Source organism: Copadichromis virginalis, linkage group LG20, assembly GCF_057382275.1.
Source record: "Copadichromis virginalis isolate Kocher_CV1m ecotype Utaka linkage group LG20, C_Virginalis_male_GT1.1, whole genome shotgun sequence".
Taxonomy (NCBI): Eukaryota; Metazoa; Chordata; class Actinopteri; order Cichliformes; family Cichlidae; genus Copadichromis; species Copadichromis virginalis.
Genome location: NC_140637.1, coordinates 7,375,001 through 7,382,500, shown reverse-complemented (window position 1 = coordinate 7,382,500; position 7,500 = coordinate 7,375,001).

Sequence of the window (7,500 nt, the reverse complement as noted above, 5' to 3'; positions counted from 1 at the left end):
TGTCAGAAGGAGGAAGGCACTAAGACACCGCCTTCCGCCCCTCGACGCCCTCGCGGTGCCCCCTCCTTCTGACAGGAACTTCCTACAGACCAGGTATGAAGGATGCCTGAGTGGACATACAAAACTCACAAGTTCCTGGCTCTCACGGCTCCTATGCAGAGGGTTAGTCGAAGACGGAGGGGCATCGCGAGGGGCGTCGGGGGACGGGGGACTGTGCCTCACTGCCCTCCCCTTCTCCAAGAAACCCGTCTTCAACAGAGTCGAGAGAGCCGGGAACTTGTGAGGTGTGCATGTCCTGGTGAGCCTCCACCTTTTATAGGTGGGTGCAGCCTCGACTGTACAGAGACAGACCAGACCAGCTGCACCACACAGACACTTCAAACCTAATCTGAGTACAAAACACACACACACACACACACACACACACGTTACCATTAAAAAAATAGGGTTCCTTTACAATGTCAGAAGGAGGAAGGCACTAAGGCACCGCCTTCCGCCCCTCGACGCCCTCGCGGTGCCCCCTCCTTCTGACAGGAACTTCCTACAGACCAGGTATGAAGGATGCCTGAGTGGACATACAAAACTCACAAGTTCCTGGCTCTCACGGCTCCTATGCAGAGGGTTAGTCGAAGACGGAGGGGCATCGCGAGGGGCGTCGGGGGACGGGGGACTGTGCCTCACTGCCCTCCCCTTCTCCAAGAAACCCGTCTTCAACAGAGTCGAGAGAGCCGGGAACTTGTGAGGTGTGCATGTCCTGGTGAGCCTCCACCTTTTATAGGTGGGTGCAGCCTCGACTGTACAGAGACAGACCAGACCAGCTGCACCACACAGACACTTCAAACCTAATCTGAGTACAAAAAACACATACATACATACATACACACAGACACAGACACACACACACACACACACACACACACAGACACAAATATCTTACCATTAAAAAAATAGGGTTCCTTTACAATGTCAGAAGGAGGAAGGCACTAAGGCACCGCCTTCCGCCCCTCGACGCCCTCGCGGTGCCCCCTCCTTCTGACAGGAACTTCCTACAGACCAGGTATGAAGGATGCCTGAGTGGACATACAAAACTCACAAGTTCCTGGCTCTCACGGCTCCTATGCAGAGGGTTAGTCGAAGACGGAGGGGCATCGCGAGGGGCGTCGGGGGACGGGGGACTGTGCCTCACTGCCCTCCCCTTCTCCAAGAAACCCGTCTTCAACAGAGTCGAGAGAGCCGGGAACTTGTGAGGTGTGCATGTCCTGGTGAGCCTCCACCTTTTATAGGTGGGTGCAGCCTCGACTGTACAGAGACAGACCAGACCAGCTGCACCACACAGACACTTCAAACCTAATCTGAGTACAAAACACACACACACACACACACACACACACCTTACCATTAAAAAAATAGGGTTCCTTTACAATGTCAGAAGGAGGAAGGCACTAAGGCACCGCCTTCCGCCCCTCGACGCCCTCGCGGTGCCCCCTCCTTCTGACAGGAACTTCCTACAGACCAGGTATGAAGGATGCCTGAGTGGACATACAAAACTCACAAGTTCCTGGCTCTCACGGCTCCTATGCAGAGGGTTAGTCGAAGACGGAGGGGCATCGCGAGGGGCGTCGGGGGACGGGGGACTGTGCCTCACTGCCCTCCCCTTCTCCAAGAAACACGTCTTCAACAGAGTCGAGAGAGCCGGGAACTTGTGAGGTGTGCATGTCCTGGTGAGCCTCCACCTTTTATAGGTGGGTGCAGCCTCGACTGTACAGAGACAGACCAGACCAGCTGCACCACACAGACACTTCAAACCTAATCTGAGGACAAAAAACACATACATACATACATACACACAGACACAGACACACACACACACAGACACAAACATCTTACCATTAAAAAAATAGGGTTCCTTTACAATGTCAGAAGGAGGAAGGCACTAAGGCACCGCCTTCCGCCCCTCGACGCCCTCGCGGTGCCCCCTCCTTCTGACAGGAACTTCCTACAGACCAGGTATGAAGGATGCCTGAGTGGACATACAAAACTCACAAGTTCCTGGCTCTCACGGCTCCTATGCAGAGGGTTAGTCGAAGACGGAGGGGCATCGCGAGGGGCGTCGGGGGACGGGGGACTGTGCCTCACTGCCCTCCCCTTCTCCAAGAAACCCGTCTTCAACAGAGTCGAGAGAGCCGGGAACTTGTGAGGTGTGCATGTCCTGGTGAGCCTCCACCTTTTATAGGTGGGTGCAGCCTCGACTGTACAGAGACAGACCAGACCAGCTGCACCACACAGACACTTCAAACCTAATCTGAGTACAAAAAACACATACATACATACATACATACACACAGACACAGACACACACACACACACACACACACACACACACACACACAGACACAAACATCTTACCATTAAAAAAATAGGGTTCCTTTACAATGTCAGAAGGAGGAAGGCACTAAGGCACCGCCTTCCGCCCCTCGACGCCCTCGCGGTGCCCCCTCCTTCTGACAGGAACTTCCTACAGACCAGGTATGAAGGATGCCTGAGTGGACATACAAAACTCACAAGTTCCTGGCTCTCACGGCTCCTATGCAGAGGGTTAGTCGAAGACGGAGGGGCATCGCGAGGGGCGTCGGGGGACGGGGGACTGTGCCTCACTGCCCTCCCCTTCTCCAAGAAACCCGTCTTCAACAGAGTCGAGAGAGCCGGGAACTTGTGAGGTGTGCATGTCCTGGTGAGCCTCCACCTTTTATAGGTGGGTGCAGCCTCGACTGTACAGAGACAGACCAGACCAGCTGCACCACACAGACACTTCAAACCTAATCTGAGGACAAAAAACACATACATACATACATACACACAGACACAGACACACACACACACACACACACACACACAGACACAAACATCTTACTATTAAAAAAATAGGGTTCCTTTACAATGTCAGAAGGAGGAAGGCACTAAGGCACCGCCTTCCGCCCCTCGACGCCCTCGCGGTGCCCCCTCCTTCTGACAGGAACTTCCTACAGACCAGGTATGAAGGATGCCTGAGTGGACATACAAAACTCACAAGTTCCTGGCTCTCACGGCTCCTATGCAGAGGGTTAGTCGAAGACGGAGGGGCATCGCGAGGGGCGTCGGGGGACGGGGGACTGTGTCTCACTGCCCTCCCCTTCTCCAAGAAAACCGTCTTCAACAGAGTCGAGAGAGCCGGGAACTTGTGAGGTGTGCATGTCCTGGTGAGCCTCCACCTTTTATAGGTGGGTGCAGCCTCGACTGTACAGAGACAGACCAGACCAGCTGCACCACACAGACACTTCAAACCTAATCTGAGGACAAAAAACACATACATACATACATACATACACACAGACACAAACATACATATCACCATTAAAAAAAAAATAGGGTTCCTTTACAATGTCAGAAGGAGGAAGGCACTAAGGCACCGCCTTCCGCCCCTCGACGCCCTCGCGGTGCCCCCTCCTTCTGACAGGAACTTCCTACAGACCAGGTATGAAGGATGCCTGAGTGGACATACAAAACTCACAAGTTCCTGGCTCTCACGGCTCCTATGCAGAGGGTTAGTCGAAGACGGAGGGGCATCGCGAGGGGTGTCGGGGGACGGGGGACTGTGCCTCACTGCCCTCCCCTTCTCCAAGAAACCCGTCTTCAACAGAGTCGAGAGAGCCGGGAACTTGTGAGGTGTGCATGTCCTGGTGAGCCTCCACCTTTTATAGGTGGGTGCAGCCTCGACTGTACAGAGACAGACCAGACCAGCTGCACCACACAGACACTTCAAACCTAATCTGAGTACAAAACACACACACACACACACACACACACACACACACAGACACAGACACAGACACAAACATCTCACCATTAAAAAAATAGGGTTCCTTTACAATGTCAGAAGGAGGAAGGCACTAAGGCACCGCCTTCCGCCCCTCGACGCCCTCGCGGTGCCCCCTCCTTCTGACAGGAACTTCCTACAGACCAGGTATGAAGGATGCCTGAGTGGACATACAAAACTCACAAGTTCCTGGCTCTCACAGCTCCTATGCAGAGGGTTAGTCGAAGACGGAGGGGCATGGCGAGGGGCGTCGGGGGACGGGGGACTGTGCCTCACTGCCCTCCCCTTCTCCAAGAAACCCGTCTTCAACCGAGTCGAGAGAGCCGGGAACTTGTGAGGTGTGCATGTCCTGGTGAGCCTCCACCTTTTATAGGTGGGTGCAGCCTCGACTGTACAGAGACAGACCAGACCAGCTGCACCACACAGACACTTCAAACCTAATCTGAGTACAAAACACACACACACACACACACACACAAACATCTTACCATTAAAAAAATAGGGTTCCTTTACAATGTCAGAAGGAGGAAGGCACTAAGGCACCGCCTTCCGCCCCTCGACGCCCTCGCGGTGCCCCCTCCTTCTGACAGGAACTTCCTACAGACCAGGTATGAAGGATGCCTGAGTGGACATACAAAACTCACAAGTTCCTGGCTCTCACGGCTCCTATGCAGAGGGTTAGTCGAAGACGGAGGGGCATCGCGAGGGGCGTCGGGGGACGGGGGAGTGTGCCTCACTGCCCTCCCCTTCTCCAAGAAACCCGTCTTCAACAGAGTCGAGAGAGCCGGGAACTTGTGAGGTGTGCATGTCCTGGTGAGCCTCCACCTTTTATAGGTGGGTGCAGCCTCGACTGTACAGAGACAGACCAGACCAGCTGCACCACACAGACACTTCAAACCTAATCTGAGGACAAAAAACACATACATACATACATACATACACACAGACACACACACACACACACACACACACACACACACACACACACAGACACAAACATCTCACCATTAAAAAAATAGGGTTCCTTTACAATGTCAGAAGGAGGAAGGCACTAAGGCACCGCCTTCCGCCCCTCGACGCCCTCGCGGTGCCCCCTCCTTCTGACAGGAACTTCCTACAGACCAGGTATGAAGGATGCCTGAGTGGACATACAAAACTCACAAGTTCCTGGCTCTCACGGCTCCTATGCAGAGGGTTAGTCGAAGACGGAGGGGCATCGTGAGGGGCGTCGGGGGACGGGGGACTGTGCCTCACTGCCCTCCCCTTCTCCAAGAAACCCGTCTTCAACAGAGTCGAGAGAGCCGGGAACTTGTGAGGTGTGCATGTCCTGGTGAGCCTCCACCTTTTATAGGTGGGTGCAGCCTCGACTGTACAGAGACAGACCAGACCAGCTGCACCACACAGACACTTCAAACCTAATCTGAGTACAAAACACACACACACACACACACACATCTTACCATTAAAAAAATAGGGTTCCTTTACAATGTCAGAAGGAGGAAGGCACTAAGGCACCGCCTTCCGCCCCTCGACGACCTCGCGGTGCCCCCTCCTTCTGACAGGAACTTCCTACAGACCAGGTATGAAGGATGCCTGAGTGGACATACAAAACTCACAAGTTCCTGGCTCTCACGGCTCCTATGCAGAGGGTTAGTCGAAGACGGAGGGGCATCGCGAGGGGCGTCGGGGGACGGGGGACTGTGCCTCACTGCCCTCCCCTTCTCCAAGAAAACCGTCTTCAACAGAGTCGAGAGAGCCGGGAACTTGTGAGGTGTGCATGTCCTGGTGAGCCTCCACCTTTTATAGGTGGGTGCAGCCTCGACTGTACAGAGACAGACCAGACCAGCTGCACCACACAGACACTTCAAACCTAATCTGAGGACAAAAAACACATACATACATACATACATACACACAGACACAGACACAGACACACACACACACACACAGACACAAACATCTCACCATTAAAAAAATAGGGTTCCTTTACAATGTCAGAAGGAGGAAGGCACTAAGGCACCGCCTTCCGCCCCTCGACGCCCTCGCGGTGCCCCCTCCTTCTGACAGGAACTTCCTACAGACCAGGTATGAAGGATGCCTGAGTGGACATACAAAACTCACAAGTTCCTGGCTCTCACGGCTCCTATGCAGAGGGTTAGTCGAAGACGGAGGGGCATCGCGAGGGGCGTCGGGGGACGGGGGACTGTGCCTCACTGCCCTCCCCTTCTCCAAGAAACCCGTCTTCAACAGAGTCGAGAGAGCCGGGAACTTGTGAGGTGTGCATGTCCTGGTGAGCCTCCACCTTTTATAGGTGGGTGCAGCCTCGACTGTACAGAGACAGACCAGACCAGCTGCACCACACAGACACTTCAAACCTAATCTGAGTACAAAACACACACACACACACACACACACACACACACACACACACAGACACAAACATCTCACCATTAAAAAAATAGGGTTCCTTTACAATGTCAGAAGGAGGAAGGCACTAAGGCACCGCCTTCCGCCCCTCGACGCCCTCGCGGTGCCCCCTCCTTCTGACAGGAACTTCCTACAGACCAGGTATGAAGGATGCCTGAGTGGACATACAAAACTCACAAGTTCCTGGCTCTCACAGCTCCTATGCAGAGGGTTAGTCGAAGACGGAGGGGCATGGCGAGGGGCGTCGGGGGACGGGGGACTGTGCCTCACTGCCCTCCCCTTCTCCAAGAAACCCGTCTTCAACCGAGTCGAGAGAGCCGGGAACTTGTGAGGTGTGCATGTCCTGGTGAGCCTCCACCTTTTATAGGTGGGTGCAGCCTCGACTGTACAGAGACAGACCAGACCAGCTGCACCACACAGACACTTCAAACCTAATCTGAGTACAAAACACACACACACACACACACACATCTTACCATTAAAAAAATAGGGTTCCTTTACAATGTCAGAAGGAGGAAGGCACTAAGGCACCGCCTTCCGCCCCTCGACGCCCTCGCGGTGCCCCCTCCTTCTGACAGGAACTTCCTACAGACCAGGTATGAAGGATGCCTGAGTGGACATACAAAACTCACAAGTTCCTGGCTCTCACGGCTCCTATGCAGAGGGTTAGTCGAAGACGGAGGGGCATCGCGAGGGGCGTCGGGGGACGGGGGACTGTGCCTCACTGCCCTCCCCTTCTCCAAGAAACCCGTCTTCAACAGAGTCGAGAGAGCCGGGAACTTGTGAGGTGTGCATGTCCTGGTGAGCCTCCACCTTTTATAGGTGGGTGCAGCCTCGACTGTACAGAGACAGACCAGACCAGCTGCACCACACAGACACTTCAAACCTAATCTGAGTACAAAACACACACACACACACACACACACACACACACACACACACAGACACACCTTACCATTAAAAAAATAGGGTTCCTTTACAATGTCAGAAGGAGGAAGGCACTAAGGCACCGCCTTCCGCCCCTCGACGCCCTCGCGGTGCCCCCTCCTTCTGACAGGAACTTCCTACAGACCAGGTATGAAGGATGCCTGAGTGGACATACAAAACTCACAAGTTCCTGGCTCTCACGGCTCCTATGCAGAGGGTTAGTCGAAGACGGAGGGGCATCGCGAGGGGCGTCGGGGGACGGGGGACTGTGCCTCACTGCCCTCCCCTTCTCC